Below are 19114 nucleotides of genomic sequence, written 5' to 3' on the forward strand. Positions count from 1 at the left end.
TCACTTAAGGAACTTGTTAAACTGTGAAACTTGTTTGTCAAAATGGACTGCACTCATAAAATATGTCTGAATGTGAAGAAGTAAATCCTATAATTCAAAGCATGATTTCATAATTATAAACTATATAGTTGGACATACTGAGCCAGAAATTATAACTGTTTTTGGTACAATACAATGTACAGCATTTCTGTACTTTCAACCCAAGAATTCAGGATATGCACGTATTGATAAAATAACAATACTTTTAGTTTAGTTTTTTTTTTTTTTTTTTGCAGTTTTTGGTCAGGGCCAGGTTCAACCCCACCACCTCTGGTATATGGGGCCGGTGCCCTACTCCTTGAGCCACAGGCGCCACCCAATACTTTTAGTCTTTTATGTCATTATTTTGTGCACTTATTTGGAGGGATGGGGAGTATGTTGCTCGACACGTTACCACATGATTTATCTGGCACATACGTGGTGCTGGATAAATGTTTGATAATCAAAGAATGAATGAATGAACATAAATTTTTAAGTAACGTTACATCTTACGATGCACTTTATTAGCTGATTTGCTGTGATAATTTGCTTTATTCAACTGAGCAGGGGCCTTTAAAAAGGAGGCAGAAATGAAAAATGATATTCCCCAAATTGCAGTTGTCCACAATGGAGATGGGGAGGAGACAGAGGGACAGGAAGAGAGACAGACGTAGAATAGGTATTTCTGAGTGGAGTGGAGTATAGGCAGAGATGGGGCAGGAAGTTTTTCAGGATCAACTGGGGACAATGTTTCAATTTCCCAGATTTTGAAATGTCTTCTCTAAACCTGAGAGGACAGAGGTCATAATGAATGGACAACTATAACTGATGAGAAGTTTGACGGAGAGGTGAGGAGGAATTAAGATTTACAACGAAGGGAACTTTTTTTCCCCTCCCAACTAAGGCAGTGGGTGCGGGAAAAGCAGTGCCAGTGGAGCCCAGTAAGTGGAGGCAGGGGAAGCAGCTAAACATCCTGCAAGTCACTGGGCAGATCCCACAACAAAGACTTGCCTGCCCCAAATGTCAACAGTGCTGAGGCTGAGAAACCTGATACAGGGGGGAAAGGTGGCATGGAGAGGAAAGGACAGGAGCTATGAGGACAAAGAATGCACTCACCAAGAGTAGGAAGCAGTCTGGGGTGAACAGTGTGGTCTCAGAGGAATGAAGACAGTGTGGGAGGAAGATGGCGGGACTGGGGAAGGCAGTGGGCGATCCTGCTCTAGGAAACCCTAAACCCCCTGCTGGTGTGGTCAGCCCTACCGCCCAGCTACAGGCAGTCTGCACCTCATGAGAGCCACACAGCAGTCCTAGGGTGGCCAGCAATGCTCAGGTGAAAATAGGGATTGGAGGTTGTCCTGCCTGAAACCGTGTTTCCCTGAAAATAAGACATCCTCCAAAAATAAGACCTACTTACAGGAACGATAAGATGTCCCCTGAAAATAAGACCTAGCGCATCTTTGGGAGCACACCTTAAAATAAGACACTGTCTTATTTTTGGGGAAACAGGGTAGTATGCCAATGACAAGGAAGCCTGAGCACAGTAGATGCTGCTGGTGCCCTAACCATGCCCCCATGAGTGCCAATTTGTTGCCCACCCCCTTGTTTTCTGACAGCCACCTCCTGCCTTCCTCTGCCTGGAGGAAGGGGACAGTCCTGCAGCATGAGGGAGTCAGTGTCCTCTGGAGGCAATCCTGCCCCAGGCCAAGTTTTGGTGAGTGAATACTACCTTGCCCCTGAGGTGTAATAAACCTTTGCACCATAAGACACATGTTTTCAGCTGTCCCCAGAGTCCCTGGGGTGGCTAAGCTCCAAGTACTCACAGGGGTCACATGATTTGATAAAGCCCCCTGGACTGACTGTCATCCCTTCCCTGGCTCACTTGCCCACTCTCCTATTGGGATTTTCTTCACATCCCTCTAAAAATAACTTTGCACTTGAATTTTCATTTCAGTGTTTGTTTCAGGAGAGCCCAAACTGATGGCCAGTCCTTTGAAGGAAAATCGGGTAGGTTCCTCTGATGTAAGAGCTCTCTGGGTCCACTGTAGTCTTCCCTCAGGAGGGGCCCCAGGATTACTGGGGACTAGACAATTTTCCCATCCCTGAGGTCCTGAGCACAGCTTCCTCAGAGGCCCCTCTGAGCCACAGGCTCTGGTTCTCCTTCTCTCAGACAATCAGAAACATAACTTCAAGCACATTCCATTCTCTCTTATTGAGACAATAAGCGAAACCACATCTTTTGCTGAAGGATGGCAGAGATTCAATGACTTAGAAGCACAAACATAATCCCTCTTAGTGTCGAAAGCCCCTGAAGTCAAATTGTACAAAAACTCTAATAAGTACTCGACTCCAAAAAGGGGCGCTTTTTACCATAGCGCTGGGAAGAGGCAAAGATGAGGAGCAACAAATCAAACCTTAATGAATTGCTGGTGGGGATTTAAAACCACAAAACAGCTATTTCAAAACGCTGCTAGAAAATGAAGAGAAATGAATTGTAAAATCCCTTTAGGGTGATGTCCAATCACTCCTCTTCCATGTAACGGGAATTCTGAGATGCGAAAAATCTTAAGAAATAAAGACCACAACAAAGCTAAGAGTTGTGGAAGCTGCCGAAGGAGCTCTGGGTCCGGGGCGCTCCACACATTGGTGAAAAGAAAATATAAAAACCAATATAGCTTGGCACTTTGTGAAGTATCAGAATATTGTCCCTGCAGAAACTTGAACCTGTCATCTCAGGAAGTTGTTGCTGTCATAAATTTGAGGCATCAGGCTGCCAACTTTGGGTCTATTCACCATAAGCCATTCTTGGAGGTTTCCTTACAATTCCTCAGAGTGTGGATTTTTGCTGGATTTCCTTTTTGCAGACAACATCCACTTTGGGTACATCAATTCTTGCCAACTTAATTGAGGAAAGGAGATCACCTATCCCAGTTCTTATGTATGTGGATTGCTTTTATTTGTAAGGGAAAAGAAAAGAACAGCAGAGCTTTTCTGCAGGACAACCTATTCCCTTATTTATCATGCAGGACAGCAGGGCCTTGTAAGTGTATATTCTGGTTCATCTAAGGACACATGGTTGTTCATTTTAAAATTAGATTCATCCTAATTATCTGAAAACTGCCTACACGTGGTTGGTCAAACATCAGGAAAGTATCACTCAGCACCTACCTGATAAGCTTGTGTTTTAGACTGCACTAAAATTGTTTAACACACAATCCCTTCCCTCTTGAAACTTAAAATCTAGCAAGGAAATATGTCATTGACAAAGAAGAGGTGTGGACACTGAACAGTGAAGTATAAATATAGTAAGTGACTAAACATCTAATATTACCTGTGGGCAAAGGAGTGAGGGACACTGTCTTTGAAGTGGCATCTATCAGTGGGGCAGAACCAGACAGAATTTTGGTTTCGATCTAATTAATCAGGGCAGGATTTCAGGAGCTCCTTGAACAAAGGATATTGGGAAGCAAGACTGAAACATAAGCTGGGAAAAATATGGATTGGACTTTACAGGAAAGAAGTTTGAATACAGACAGCAAAAATACTGGAGAACAAGGGGGAGGAATAACTAATGTGAAAAAAAGAAGTAAGGTGGTGAGTTACCACATTCAATAGAAGTGGGAAAGCCAAACTTGTGTTCATGACGCTGGAATCCTGGGCAGGTAATTGACCACCTGGGACGCTTGTGAGGTTGGACAATTAAGTTCATGAACTCATCCTAGAAAAAGTACTCCAAACCTCATTGCTAAATATCACTATGGTCACCTTTGCAGTAGAACCCTTGGGAGATTATGCACCAATGCCAGAGCCCAGTCCTCCCTTTGAAGCAATTTTGGAACTCTTTTTCTGGAATAGCCATCAGAATTGTTGTGCAAGGTCTTACAATTAAGTTTGTGAACTATCCTAGATAAAGTGCTACATACCTCATTGCTGAATATCACTGTGGTCACCAGATGGCTAAGGGGAGTACTTTAAAGGTGATCACATTTTCTCCAAACCTGTGAGGGTTCACTACTTGAACATGTCTCTTTGTTCACAGAACACACACCCCTTTGAGACTGAAAAATACTAGGTCATCCATAAAACAGAGATTGTTACCAGTAGCACGTAATAACAATCTAAAACTAAAAAAACAATAACTAATGATGCAAAATGATCAAGTAAATTTGGAGGCTAACTTTGAGGTCTCTCTCTGATTTCCTGCCTTTTGGAAAATAACACCCTATACCTCCAGGTGCAGGTTTACTCAGCACAGTCAATTTCACAACTTTTATAATAATAAGATGATAAAATTGTTCTTAATGTACTGAGCACTCACGAGGTGCTATGCTCTAGCAAAGCAGTGTATAGCCGATATCTCACGTAATCTCTTCCACAGTGCTGTAAAGTAAGTACCAATATTATTTCCAAGGCACAGATGGAGTGACTGAAGTTAAAACTGGTTAAAGAACTTGCCATAGAGATCTTAGCATCTCTGTGGCAAATACAAGTATCCAATTTAATCTGCCCTTCAACAGAGCCACCAATCAATCAGGAACAGCAATTTCAGCTTTACATGAATGAGAAATAAAACCATTTGTTTGAGCCATCATGCATTGTTTAAGTGTACATAGTATTTTACTAATCAATATATTTTTTAAAAAGATATATTTATTACTAACAATATATCCTAATCACTTGGGATAACGCATATATTTTTGCATGGAAACTGATCAAATGGTAGATTTTCAACTCTAAAGCCATGTGATCCAATTTCAGTAGCTGCTAGCCACAAATGGCTATTGAGTTGAGATACGCTGCAAATACAAAACACACACCAGATATTGAAGACCCAAAAAGAAAGTATGAAATATGTTTAATATTTTGTACTGTTATATGTCAATAATATTTTGAATATATTGAGTAAAATAAAGTACAGTATTGATTAAAGTCATTGGTTGTTTTTTACTTATTTATAATGTGGCTAGAAGCTATGTATACAGTTCATATTTTATTTCTGTTAAATAGTTCTGGGCTAGCAGGGGTTAGCAAACTATATCCCACCACCTACTTTTTTAAATAAAGTTTTATTGGTATACAGCCATGTCTATTTATTTACATATGGTCTATGGCTGCTTTCTCACTGCAATGGCAGACTTGCACGGTTCCAACAGAGATTATGTCCTGATAAACTTAAAATATTTACTATATAGCTTATTATAGAAAATGTTTGCCAACCTTGGACTAAAGGTAATTTGGAAAATAACTAACTTATCTAATAATTATAATTTTATGACAAAGGAAATTAAGGCTCAGATAAGACAAAAGACTTGTCCAAAATATTTTTATTCTTAATTAGGTGGCATTTCCATAATGCCAAGTGTTCATTCATTCCTATTTTTCACCCATATCTCATCTTGATTATTAAAGAAATAAAATTCTCATCAATTAGAAAACCAACACTTAATCCTAAGCGATGAATCTCAACACAACAATGTCAATGCTATTTCCATATAGTTATGTAGAAGTGTTTCTGTCAGACACAGGAACCATGGGCATATACGTACAATTGCAGAAAAAACTCTTGAAGTAATACTCAACTATGAATAGGCTGTGAGATGGTCTTTAAATTAAGCTTCATTTGAAAACATTTTAAAGAGAATCTATCATGTAATCGGCTTTCAAATTAAACTTGAAATTCCCCCAAGTGTAGAACTAGCTTGCTAAAAATATTCATTATTGGAATCAAATTAGAAAAATTTTGCTTCATCTTGGAGAAGGCAAAATCTGTTCCTAAAGTCATCACAGCAATATACAACTGCCTCAGTCCCAGCAGCCACTATTCTCTCCATGGACTGTTCTGAGAGTCTTGATCTGGGTTCATCACTACCAGTCTCGCTCACACTCAAGATCTATCTCAAAGAACTCTTCTAAAATAAAAATGTGATTTGCTGAACATTCTTCAGTTTCTTCATGCTATCAAGACAAAATTTATCTTCCTTTTGGGGTGAAGGAAGCCCTCACCATTTGGTTCCTACCTGCTCCAACAGCCTCATTTGTTGTCCTTTGCACATTAGACAGACTAGGCTCCCTGCAATTCCCCAAATGCTTCATATTTTTACCTCTACTTCATTCGTGTAACATGTTTTTTCCACTTAGAGTCTTCCCAGCCCTGAATATGTGCTCCCACTGCACACTGTATTATACTTAACTATATTATTGAACTTAACACTATTGTAATTGCCTGTTGAAATATTAATACTACCACCACTATGAATAGCTAATATTTGGGAACACTTAACTTGGATCAAACACTACATAATTTCATTTTTTTACATTATTTTTATTATATATATAATCATTGCACATACTTATAGGGTGCATGTGATGTTTTGATAGAGGCATACAGTGTGTAATGATCAAATCAGGATAAAAGGGTAACCATCACCTCAAGCATTCATCATTTCTGTGGGTTAGAAACATTCCAATTCCACTCTCTTGATTATTTTAAAATACACAATAAACTGTTAATTATATCCAGACCGTACTGTGTTACTGACTGCTAGATCTTATTCCTTCCATCTAATTGTATTTTTGCACCAGTAACCCATTCCTTCTTTATCCTGCCGTCCCACTTTCCTTCCCATCTTCTGGTAACCATCACTCCATTCTCTACCTCCAAGAGTTAAATTATTTTTGCCTCACATATATGAGTAAGAACATGTAATATTTGTCTTTCTGTGCTGGTTTTACTTAACATAATGTCCTCCAGTTACATCCAATGTCATTGCAAATGACAGGATTTCATTCATTTTATAGCTGAGTAATAGTCCATTGCATTTATGTACCACATTTTCTTTACCTGTTCATCCATTAATGGACACAGGTTGATTCCATACTTTGACTATGGTGAATACTGCAATCAACCTAGGAGTACAAATATCTCTTCAACATACTGATTTTCTTTCTCTCAGATACATACCCAGTAGTGGAATTGCCAGATCAGATGGTAGTTCTATTTTTATTTTTTTAAGGAACCTCCATTCTTTTCTCCCTAGCGGCTGTACTAATTTATATTCCTACCAACAATGTGTAAGGGTTCTCCTTTCTTCACATCCTTACCAGAATTCATTATTGCCTATCTTTTGGATAAAAACCATTTTATCTGGGGTGAGATGATATTTCATTGTGGTTTTGATATTTTCCTTTGAGTTGTTTAAGTTCCTTGTATATTTTGGTATTAATTCCTCGTCAGATAGGTAGTTTGCAAGTATCATCTCCTGTTCTGTGCTTGGTTTCTTCACTTTGTTGATTCTCTCCTTTGCAACCTACAGGTTTAATGCAATCCCTATTAAAATACCCATGACATTCTTCAAAGAAATAGAAAAAAAAATATGGAGCCCCCAGAAAAGAACCAAAATAGCCAAAGTCATCCTGAGCAAAAAGAACAAAGTTGGAGGAATAGCATTACGTGACTTCAAGTTATACTTGAAGAGTTGTATGGTACTGGCATAAAACAGACACGTAGACCAATGAACAGAATAGAGAACCAGAAATAAATCCATGAATTTACAGTTGATTCACTTTTGGCAAAGGTGTTACGAACATACATTGAGGCAAGGACAATCTCTTTAATAAATGATACTGAGAAAGCTGAATATGCAAAAGAATAAAACTAGATTCCTATCTCTTGCCACATTAAAAAAAAAAATCAAGTCAAAAGGAAATAAAAACTTAAAGCTAAGACCAGAAACTATAAAATTACTAGAAGAAAACCTTGGGGAAACATTCCAGATACCATTACGGGCAAAGATTTTTTGAATAAGGCCTCTAAAGCACAGGCAACCAATGCAAAATTGCACAGATGGGATCACATCCTCTGCATGTTCCTACTCCACAGCCCTGGTTCTTAACTTCTACAGCAGTGTTGTCAATAAGGGTAGTTTTGCCTCCCAGTAGACATTTGGCAATATCTGGAGGGTGGGGAGAGCTACTGGCGCCCAGTGCATAAAAGCCAGTGATATTTCTAACCTTCCTACAACACAAGACAGCCTTCCACAGGAAAGAATTATCTGGCCCAAATACCAATACAGACAGTTCCCAGGTCACAAATTAAACAGATTCTGTATATTTAGTAAGTTGAATTAGTATGTAAGTTGGAACAGGCACATTTTCCTATTTCCTGTAATAGACTCCTTTCATTAAGGGCAAGTTGTACATAAGTCAGATGTTTTTAACTTGGGGACTGCCTATTGAGCAGAGGTGCAGAGGAATTGTCTGGGCCAAAATACCAATAGTACCTGCTATTGAGAAATACTGTCTACACTGAATCACCTCTTGTAGATTGCCCCACAAGACTCTGAACATCTATGCAGCAAGGATTTTTAATGTTTACCATGTATCTTGGCACTTGCCAAAGTGCCTGGCACCTAGCACCATGAAAGGTATCCCATGCATTCGTGGTGGAACCCAGGAGAAAAAAATTTACCTACATTAAGGTTTTGTTATTGTGGCAACATCAATAAAGAAAAATTGGACACATACTCATATTCTTAATGAATAATAAATGAACACATGTAGATTGCCCTCTACAGCACACCTTCACCTGAGCAACACCTTCTGCTTATGAACCTACAGCGTGTGAAGTCCAATTAATAAGCTAAATGCCTAGGATTTTTTTTCAGGAGGACAAGATATTTTTAAAGTTCTTATTCGTATTTATGAGATCGGTTCATCATCCACATAGACCATTCATATAAATTGTTTTAAACATAATTTTCTGTGTAAACTTTCCCTGCTTCCTTTTGTTTTAAAAGAAAAATAATGCAAAAGTGTACAACCTTATACTTTACTCTCTTGTATCCATAATTCAGATATAAGTACATTTTTCTGGATCTCCAGATGTTGGAAGTACAGTGGTAATTACAATGAAGCTTTAAATGTAAAGAAAAACATATACATTAGAAATAAATAATTTTCTGGCCTATGTAAATTAATACATATAAACATACAAAATTAAATCAAGGAAAAATTATGATTATATTTTAAACACGAGAAATTAAGAAGAATTTTTACATCATTGCACAACACTCCAACAATTGGCAGTATTAACTAATATTATATATAACTTGCTAGGTGTTTTTGTGAAAAAGCAGAAAGGGTCTTCTTTGGCACTAGATACTGCTTGTTTGATTTATCACTTATCATGCAATGTAGTAAAAGGTTAAAACAGATGAGCCTGATTTTTAAAAGTATAATAATAGTGAACTGTTCCTCACAACCTCTTCCACTGAACTTTAGCCACTTGAGGTTGTACACTCAATTTTAATATCTCTCGCTATCTCTTTCTCACTGACACACTCACACACTCTTTCAAAGAATAGGGTGATTAAATAAGTTAATAAGTTTTGCTACCTGTGCTTCCCACTCTTGGATACTTATAATGCAAACTAAATATAAAATAGGCTCTGGAAACTTTTGCATCAAGTTGTTAAAGTCAAGATTCCCCAAAAATAATTGAGCAGGGAGTAAAATAAGCAAATAAATTAGTAAAAGAAATACAAAATAAAATCAGACCAGGATCTGCCAACATATTTGGGAAAAAGTAGAAAGGACTGAAAATGATGACAGGAATTGTGGCTTGGGACATCAGGGTAACTGAGGTATTTCTCAACGCAATTTGGAAGGTGGGCATGGAAGAAGCCAGAGGCAAGCGGTGCCCTTTTCACTGTATATGAGAATATGACACACACTGTTACAGGGACAGATTCTGCAGGCATAGACATGCAAGTTGGTAAGACATTTATGCACGTGAGGGAGAAGTAGGAAAAAGATGAACAAGCCCCAGGAATGTTATCATTATTATCACCGATTGTTTTTGAGCACTTGTTCTGTGTAGACATTGTTGATAGAAATCCGGGAAAATAGTGTCCCAAGAGAAACAAATAGTAAAGGGTGAAAAGTCTGAATCATCTTGAGAGCCAATGAAGAACACATTATGGCAGTGAGAATACTCATGCGGTCCCCAAATGTCATGATCATACATTATGCCACTAAAACCATGACAGTCTGCTCAACTCTCCTCATCACACACAGATGAGCCTCCAGAGGAGTCAAGTCTAAGTGTACTCAAAGGAAAAAGACATACTCACTGTCAATTCTGCATTCCTTGGTCCAATTTTTGCTTTCATCAACATATCACCCAAGAATTTGTGATAAACCCCTAAGTTCTTGAACACAGAAGAAAGGACATGATTTCCTGAAGGCTTTCTTTAGGAACTAGAAATTGAATGAGTAACTAACTTCATTTACAGTCCACTTTTTGAACACACATGTATGTATTTATATGTTTGTGAATGTGTTTATATAACAAAGAATATAGTTTTTCTTAGAAAAAGAAAGATTAGGAAAAATAAAACTTTGACTAAAACATCCACGTCATGAAGATAAAACAGAGTTCAGATACGTAAGCCAGAAGCTGCCTCAGAGTGATGAGCTGGATTATGAATTTGCCTTTTGGTTTCCCATCCTTTGAACACTTCTATTTAGTTTTTGGTAAGCGTCTCCCAAGAGATAGTTGAAGGTTACGTTCTCTGGCAAAAGCCTCACATCCAGGCATTCTGGATTGTCAGGGTTGTTAAAAGTAGATCGGCGTATTGTACAAATTTAATGTGCCTGAGGCACCAGAAATGATCACTAGTATCAAGCACATCTACATCCATCAGAAACATCTTTCAGAAAATGTCTTGCTTGTTAGGACTGTCACATTAGAAAAGCTATAAAATGATGCCCAGGACAGAGAATCAGGGTTCTTGGATCCTAACTCCAGGCTCTCCTGATTTGCTATTTGAAAAAAGATACTTAAGTTCACAACGGAGCTCAGTTTCTAATTCAATAAAAATAGTACTGCACAAATAGAACTGCCAGTACATAAAGACTCCAAAGTCCCTTGAAATTAGGACAGTAGAGACCAGACAACATTGGCATTGAACACAGATCACTATTCTAACTGTCAGCTGGCAAGATTCCTGAGAGGAAGATATGGAAATACATTGCTTGTGACTCAGTGATTTAGATATTCCCCCCACTTACTTAAATGCCATAATTGACTAACAAACAAATTGGGAACTTAAATTGGAGAGTGAACATTCTTAATCAGAAACTCCTCAGGCTAAACATATTCAAGCCCACACCACCTGGATACAATCTTGGGTGAATCTCACCAGAATTTATACTAATATACATGTTTACAGGAATCACGAAATAATTACCACCGCCTTATTTCACCTAGGGGGCTGTATCAGATGTTTGTTTTTTTTTTTTTTTGGATCAGATATTTACAGGAATTACAAAACAATCACCACCACTCCTATTTCATCTAGAGGGCTATATCATCTTCCTGGCTGTGAAGAAAGTTTCAGAATCCCTTTGTCTTAACATATGCACACTGTCTCACAGGTTACTGGGCTACCTGTTGAAAAATGAGTAGCAGGGCCAGACCCATAGCAGGTATACAAATATTTGTAGATTAAATGAGGAATCAAATCAAAGAATCAAAAGGACTCTAAATAAAGCAAAGAGTTAACCTGCCATCCATTGCTCAATCAGTTTTTACACTAGAACAAGCCCTTCTAGCGAAACAGTCAGCTGTGATCTGGACATATGATGCAATCCAGGGAGCAAACATTCACTTTGGGCAAAACCAAGTCAGAAGATGACACTTATCACCAACACAGAAGGGAAAGAGAAGCACCACCCTTTCCTCTCCATTCCATGCATTCTTCTTAGTGTTTCACCTGTGCCCACGTGTCAAACTCTTAGCGAGGCGATGGGGAGCCAAAGATGAATAAACTTACACATAGCACCTCATGGCAACTTAGAAGTGGGGGCAGAAATAGAAACAAGCTGCTTGCAAGGTAATAAGAGCTACATAGACTAAAACACGAAGCATCAGGGGTCACCTGTTCAGTGACTTTTATGGTGGTGGGGTCAGTTTCAAGTAACTGGCTATCTTGCCCTCTCAGATTGCTCTAGTCAAAAACCTGGCCAGGTACCAGATTGTGGAGAAAGTTAGCTTCAAAAACATGTTAACCACTCAATGCTTTAGGTTTTCTGAATTCTGTTTCTGCATGGGGAACTGTCACCAGACTCTCTACTGCTGGACCATAGTAGCACAGGCCCCCAAAGACAAACTCACACTGGATTACTTGTCATCATCGTGCCCTCTGCATTTTTCTCATTAAAAGTTGGTAAAAGACATGACTTCATAAAGAACCTTACTTCATTTTCTGTAGGATTGAAATCCAGGCATTCTCCGTGATACAAGCTGATATAAGATGAGTGTATACTAGTTGCCAGGCACCATGCTAGGCACTCTGCATATGTTATTCCTACAACATGAATGCGTGCCATCTCCAGATCTCCTTTTCTTTCTGTTAACTTGGTTACTAAGATGCTCAGAGCTAAATACAATACTCTAGCGCAGTAGGCACTTAGGATTTCAGTTTAACTATTTTCCTTCCTCTACAACAGTGGTTCTCAACCTTCCTAAGGCCGTGTCCCTTTCATACAGTTCCTGTGGGTTGCGACCCACAGGTTGAGAACTTCTGTTCTACGAGATTTTGACCTTCTCCTCTCATTTTCAATAGTCTCATTACTTTGTGGGATTTTTGCTATGCATTTACTCAGACACATTTCTGAAAATTGATATTCTATGAACAAAACAAATTTCTACAATCTTCAATTGTAATTTCCTCTTGCTTCCAATTGGCAAGAGTTTCCATGAATAACTGATTTGAAGATGACTCCTTGAGTATCATGCTCTGGCCACTTGAAAACTCAGGTAATGCAGTATCTTCCACAATTATCTGGTTTAGAATTGTTTATGCAACTGAAAAGGGGCAAAAGGGATGAGATTGGCTGACAACTTACAACATGTGGGAAGTATCAAATTATTATCAAATCTACCACCAAGGGCTTTTTATTTCTATCCTGTGTTGGGTCCTAAGAGTCGCATTTTGCCTCCTCCCCAATCACCACTTTTGCAGCCCAAACTATACCACCTCATGCCCTTGGCCCCCTCAGAGCTGCCAAGGCCAGAGGTACTGCCAAGACCTGGTGAGTGAGAAGACACTGCTATGACCCACTGATGTCTGCTTCCTGGAATTTCACTGACAATGCCTCTGGAACGCATACTCTGAAATTCAGCGATTTGAAGGTCAATATCTTCAGAGAATCAAGGTAAAAAGTAAGACAAACTGCAGCTGATGATTCCGGGGAAGCAAAACAAATGCCTTCAGGAGGAACTTGCAGAAATAACTCTTTGCATTGTCACTACACAGAATGGCAGGCCAGCTTTTGTCTCAGAGAAAAGAAAGAGGTAAAAATAAGCAAAGATTGAAACATATACACATGGCATGTACACACACACACGGAGCACAGATCTTGGCATGCCCAACTGGCACCTACCTAGGATGCTTAGTTAGTTACTTTTGAGAACACAGTATTAATTTAGTCAACCAAAATTTATCTAGCACCTAGTATATGCCAAGTACTGTTCTAGATGCTAGAAAATCTAGAGTAAGTTTGGAAGTAAAGATTCCTGTTCTCATAGACGCTATTTTATAGGGAGACAGGTAATCAACATTTCAGTATCCACTGAAATGAACAATTCAGATTGCAAATAAGGCCAAGGAAGAAAGAAGAAAACAAAAAGATGGAGTGATGGTTCTCAAAAAGGATGAGAGACTGCCTTTGCTCAAGTGGTCAGGGAAGGACTTTATTAAAAAAAACTTGATTGAGAAAATGGAGCTAAAGAAACCAATCGCCTTTGCTCTGATTTCCATACAAAGATGAGCTTACTAAAGAAAGAAACATCCAATACCATTTGTAGTTCCACAAAAACCCCAGGAGGGAAAGGAATCCATAACTATCTCTGCTCTTAAGATTTTAAGAAATCATCTTTTCCCAAAGATACAGGATTATAAGGAAGTTTTCTTAATCTGTGTTTAATATAGCAGAATTTACTACAAAGAAGCTAAAAGGGGAGATGTGGAATATTTATTCCTCTTGGAAATACCAGTTACTTTATATAACAATATTCCAATATCAATCAAATTATTCCTTAACAGTTTAATGTCAACAGGAATTACTTCATGAAAAAACCAAAAGTAATCTGTAGCTACGTTCAGTACCAGTTTTTTTTTTCACCTGCAATTAAATAAAGCCAAATTGTATTTACTAGCAGATGGCCCCACTTCCAATATATAATAAGCCTTAGAAATTAATTAAAAGTAAATTTGCTAGTATCTTCTTAACATGAACAAATAATAAAAGACTGTTTGCTCACCAATGCCTTCATATGAAATATCCCAAACAAATCACAATTACTGAATTTGTTAAAGTCAATTAAAACACTTCACCACCTGGCATGAAAACATCCTAAAAAACATTTACTGCTCAAAATATTTTGCATTGAAATACTCTTTTTGTTAATTGTTCCTGGCCCCTGACTTGTTTCAGAATTAGAAAGAATTAAGCAGAAGTGATTTAGGGAGGTCAGTCATTCTGAATATTCAGGATGAATCATAAACATTCTGACTAAAATGCAGCTTTTTTCCTTTGCAATTCCATGCATGCTATATATTACTATAAAGTAAATAAGCATACCGAACAAAGGCAAAATAGGAAATATTGCCCAGTAAGTCTACATGAACGAATACATTTATCATTATAAAAATGGCTGTGCTTGCCATTATGACAATATCCAAGGAATGCTTCATTTCTTTAACTTCAAAACAGGTCTTTAATACTGAATCTCATTTGTACCTAAGACCAGCAACACATTAAAAAGACGAATTTATTTACAATGTATTTACCGATCAGGTATAGTGTTTGAAAAGTCAGATTCTAGATTTGTGTGGAGAAAGGAGGATGGAGACTCTGAACTTAGCCGTACAGACCCTCTCTTTCTCTGACTCACTCTGTGCGCTGTTATGCTTCAAGACCCTTGTAAAATTTCCTATTTGGGGAAAATTAGACATTTCATCTTTAATACATATTTTTAAACTTCACCCCATTTCTCTCCTCCACCTCCGCCTCCTTAAATCAGAAGGCTTAAGAATGAGCACTAACAATACTCCACTATGGTCATCGGGAAACCCTCCCCCCAAATGACAACCTCAACTAAGAAGGACGAAATCCACTAAGAATGAAAACTCCCCCAAATTATTAATAGTCCTTTGAGATGGTGGAGGTCTTACAGCTGGCACAATTGGTACACAGCCGGCTCGGGGAGACCCAGAGGAAGATGCTGCGTCAAGAGAGGCAGAGAAGAGGCGCGCGACTCAGGAGGCTAGCGAAATCGCCACCGATCCCCCAGGAGGCGGGGAGAAGCCGAGTCGCCAGGCACCGGCGACAGCGCACGCCAACATTCGGGCGAATTCTCCTTTCCAAGCCCCGGAGTTCCGGGGCAGGAGAAAAAAGGGGGATGGGAGACGTACAGTCCCTTTAACCCTCCCCCGTGCCTGCCAACCTTTTCCGAACCCCCGTGTCACACAACTTCCTCATCATGGAAACTTCCACTCGGTTCAGCGCTGAGGATGCCAAACTCCATTTCACAAGGAACATGTCAACAGCTGAGCTTGGGGTTTGAGGAACATAGCCGCTGAGACTGGAGGGAGCCCCCAGCCACCCTGTTCCACCACTGCCCACGCCGTGGCTCCCTGCCTGCCGCCGCGAGGTGCCCGAACACGAGAGGGCACCTCCTCCCAGATCCGGGGCGCAGAGACCCCGCGAAGGCAGGTAACGAGGCGGATGACAACCCCCCAGCCACCCACGCTGGCCCGCCCTAGCGCACTAAGCTTCGCCGCCGGCACCCCTCCAGGTTCCTGCGACACTGTCACCATCCCGCTCACCCTTCTGGGCAGTTGGAACTGTCGCCCCCTCCCCCCTTCACCCTCCGCTGCCTCGGCGCGGTCCTCTAGCCAATTTACCAGAGCCCTCGAGCCGGTCGGGTGGAGAGCCCCTGCCCGGGGAAGACAGCCTGCGGGGCGCTTGTCCCGAGCCGGGGAGCAGAAGGTCTCCTTTCCAAGCGCACTCACATTATTCATGCAAAGTTAATCCCAGCCGCGTCACGGCCGCCCGCCCGAGGATGTGCGCCTTCCTTGGCCAAGCCCCGCAGTCTCCACCCTCCTCCGCCCCCTCCTCCCGGCGGCGGGGTCCCGAGGAGCGCAGGCGACGGGGCGTCGCGCAAGTCCTGCAAAATGTCAACTCCTTGGGCGTAGAGAGGCGGCCGCAACCAGGGCCGCGCCGGTCCTCCTCGGCCACTCCACTTTTATAGGCGTAGGAAGCCAGTGTGGCCGGGGCACCGGAGTCCCCGCCTCTACGGGCCCTCCGCGCGCCCAGCCCGCCCCTGCCCGCTCCCCAGACGCGCTGCCTTACTCCGGGCCCGGGGAGCCTGCTCCGCGCCGCGTCTGCGAACCGGTGACCTGGTTTCCCCTCCAGCCCTCCCGGCAGTCCGACTCGCGCGGCGGCGGCGGCAGCAGCGGCCAAGAGCAGGCAAACCCGGCTCCGCCAGGGGCGCAGCGAGGAAATGGCCTCCCGGCCACACACCCCGCCGCGGTCACCGGCCCGGGCCACCAGGCGGGTGCCGACGCCCCCTGTCCGGCACGGGATCCGCGCTCGGACGTGCTCACCGCACCCAGCTTGCTGACCCCCTACCCGGAGTCCTACGCACACGCCGTCCCCGGGCCGGCCACCTCCGCACCTGCCTCCCCAGGTGTGGGCGCTCCCCTCATTCCCGGCCGTGCCCTCCCAGGGGTGGTGACGTTGCTGCAGGTTTGCTGGACCCCAGTCCCCCCACCAGAATGCATGTGCGTGGAGGTTCGGGTTTGGGTTTCATTACTCTAGTTGGACAAAAGGAAGGAACGCGAGAAGAGTGATGGGGGTGAGGGGCGGGAGAGGGAATGTCCGGGAGCACTGTCTTCTTCGCGACCAGTGCGACCCACGCCGCCGCGCTCCTCCGGTTGCTCTGAAATCACTTGTGGCGCGTGTCGGGGCATCAAGGCGCTCTGCGGCCTCTGTGCTCCCGGCCATCTGTCCGTTCTGTTACTGCCACCACTACCCTGAGAATGGAAGTTTAGGAAATGCCTGGCTTGCCTTTAAGAGTAACACTCTCTGCCGCCACTGTTTTTGCACATCATGGGAGAGGTGTGTACAAGTTAGAGACACTCCACAGGTCCCAGAAGGACCACACCATTAATTTGTCTTTGCCTGGACATGTACAAATAAAACCCGGAAGACAATAATTTATACTGTTAAAGAATTCTGGCCCGAGCAAATATAGATCTCTCAAATATCGCTGAACAAGTCCCGAAGGCCAAGGGTTCAGGTTGTGAGAAATAAAGGAGGCGACTTGCGTTCTGAGTTAGAATACTGCAAAATACCGAGTACCCAGATACGTAGATTTGCAACAAAACTACTTTAACAGGGTACAATTGTTTTCTTATATACAATATTCAAATAATTCCGACGTCCTAATTTAATATACAAATTCATTCGTGTAACACACAATGTAATAAGAGCTATAACGATTTATATTCTCAACTGGCACAACAATGTATAGATTATTTATGAGAGATTTTTCTAGATTTCCAGCCGGTGGCATACTACGTATATGGTTTATTCCAGCTTCTTCAGAGCGTCCCAGGGAAAGCGGCGAGAGGCCACCACCCCTGCTGAGGGCATTCATAACCCCTGCTGTCACGAATTCCTAAACTGTCCTTGCATCTGGAGGAGCAGGGTTTCAGTGGGTTTCACGAGAGAAAAGTGTGGATCCCACAGACCCCATTTCCCTTTGGTCCTTGGCGAAGAAACCGGTGCTTTATTCTTCTTAATAGGGCTGCGCCACAGGCTTCTGTGGCTAGATAGCTGTGCCCCTTTGCAGGGAAGTTCCTGGGCTTTACTCCAAAGCTGCCCGGAATGTTTTGGTTGGTTTGGAGGAAAGCTGCGGAGCCTACACTGCTTGTTCCCAACAGGCGGCCCCCTGGTGGCTGACAGTGGGTGCAAAAACTGGCCACTGAGGAAAAGGGCTGGGGCAGGTAGGCCACAACCCTTGACAACAAGGTCTTTGGGTCGTGGTAATGTGTGAACAACTTCGTGATAGATGAAGTGAAGCAAAGTTTTCTTTGCAAGGTGGACGAAGGGCCCGAAGCCTTCTGGAACTGTTTACTTTTTCCTCTTCCTGACTGTAACTTGGAGCTAAATTCTTTCTTAAGGAGGAAGTGTACAGAGGATGAAGTATAACAAAAACTGTTGTTTCCCTTTGTTCAAAGAGCTTTGTCTTTCTGATCTCATTTTGCCTGGAAATTTCAGAAATAAAGAGTCAATGAAAGCATTAAATATATAACATGGCATTATTCAAACAATTCATGAGACTATGGTTGTAACAATGAGGGAGGACGATTTTAATGCAATGTTATTGAAACAACATGAACTCTTAGGACTCAATTTGAACTGATCCTTGGAGAGCAGTTTCACAGGTTGTATGGTGGTAAAGGATAGCTACCAACACATAGTGGTATTTCTTTTTCTGGTTTTATGCAAGATAGGACATGGAGGAGAATATCATGAGAACTGGGCAGAAGGAAGAACATATTATTCAAACTTTAGATAATACGGTCCTGTGTTCCAATCCAGCTGACTGGGGAGGGTGCATTCAGGACTCATAATCACGTTCCAGCTTAGCTATTTTCATTAACAGGATCTTTAAATTTCAAGCTGATAGTTCAATTCAAGGAAGAAATTCATTCCTACATTTATTTATTCAGCAACTCCTAGGGTAAGAAAATGAATAAAACACACAACTTTGAAGGGATTAGGCAGAAGTGACAGGGGCCAGTAGGGTAAGTACAGGGTGTGAGCTTATCTTACAGATTGTTCATCATAGATGATCGTTGCATGAATTTGCCTTTTAAAATTACTGCTTTAAAATGTAATTTCTCTTGATTCCTGAGTTTATTTTTGGCAACCCCTTAAATTTTGCACCTGAGATGAGGGCCTCACTTGCCTGAACCTACCCCTTGTCCTATTGTGCCCTGGATGTCACTGCAGCCTTATCAGA

The 19114-nt window shown here is 41.5% G+C and overlaps 1 protein-coding gene across 10 annotated transcripts in view; it reads right to left on the reverse strand.

Moving 5' to 3' along the window:
• The window catches only part of THRB (thyroid hormone receptor beta), a 381781-nt gene extending 365200 nt beyond the window's left edge, over nt 1–16581 (reverse strand). For 4 of the 10 annotated variants that reach the window (XM_053598974.1, XM_053598952.1, XM_053598966.1 and 1 more), the window contains exon 1: nt 15987–16410. The gene's annotated coding sequence lies outside the window, so the exon portion shown is untranslated. Of the gene's footprint in view, nt 1–15986; nt 16411–16434 lie in introns of those variants that run through there. The other 6 variants (XM_053598968.1, XM_053598953.1, XM_053598958.1 and 3 more) reach the window with 4 other exon arrangements.
• Between the last annotated feature and the right edge of the window lie 2533 nt (nt 16582–19114).

Source organism: Nycticebus coucang, chromosome 8, assembly GCF_027406575.1.
Source record: "Nycticebus coucang isolate mNycCou1 chromosome 8, mNycCou1.pri, whole genome shotgun sequence".
Taxonomy (NCBI): domain Eukaryota; kingdom Metazoa; phylum Chordata; class Mammalia; order Primates; family Lorisidae; genus Nycticebus; species Nycticebus coucang.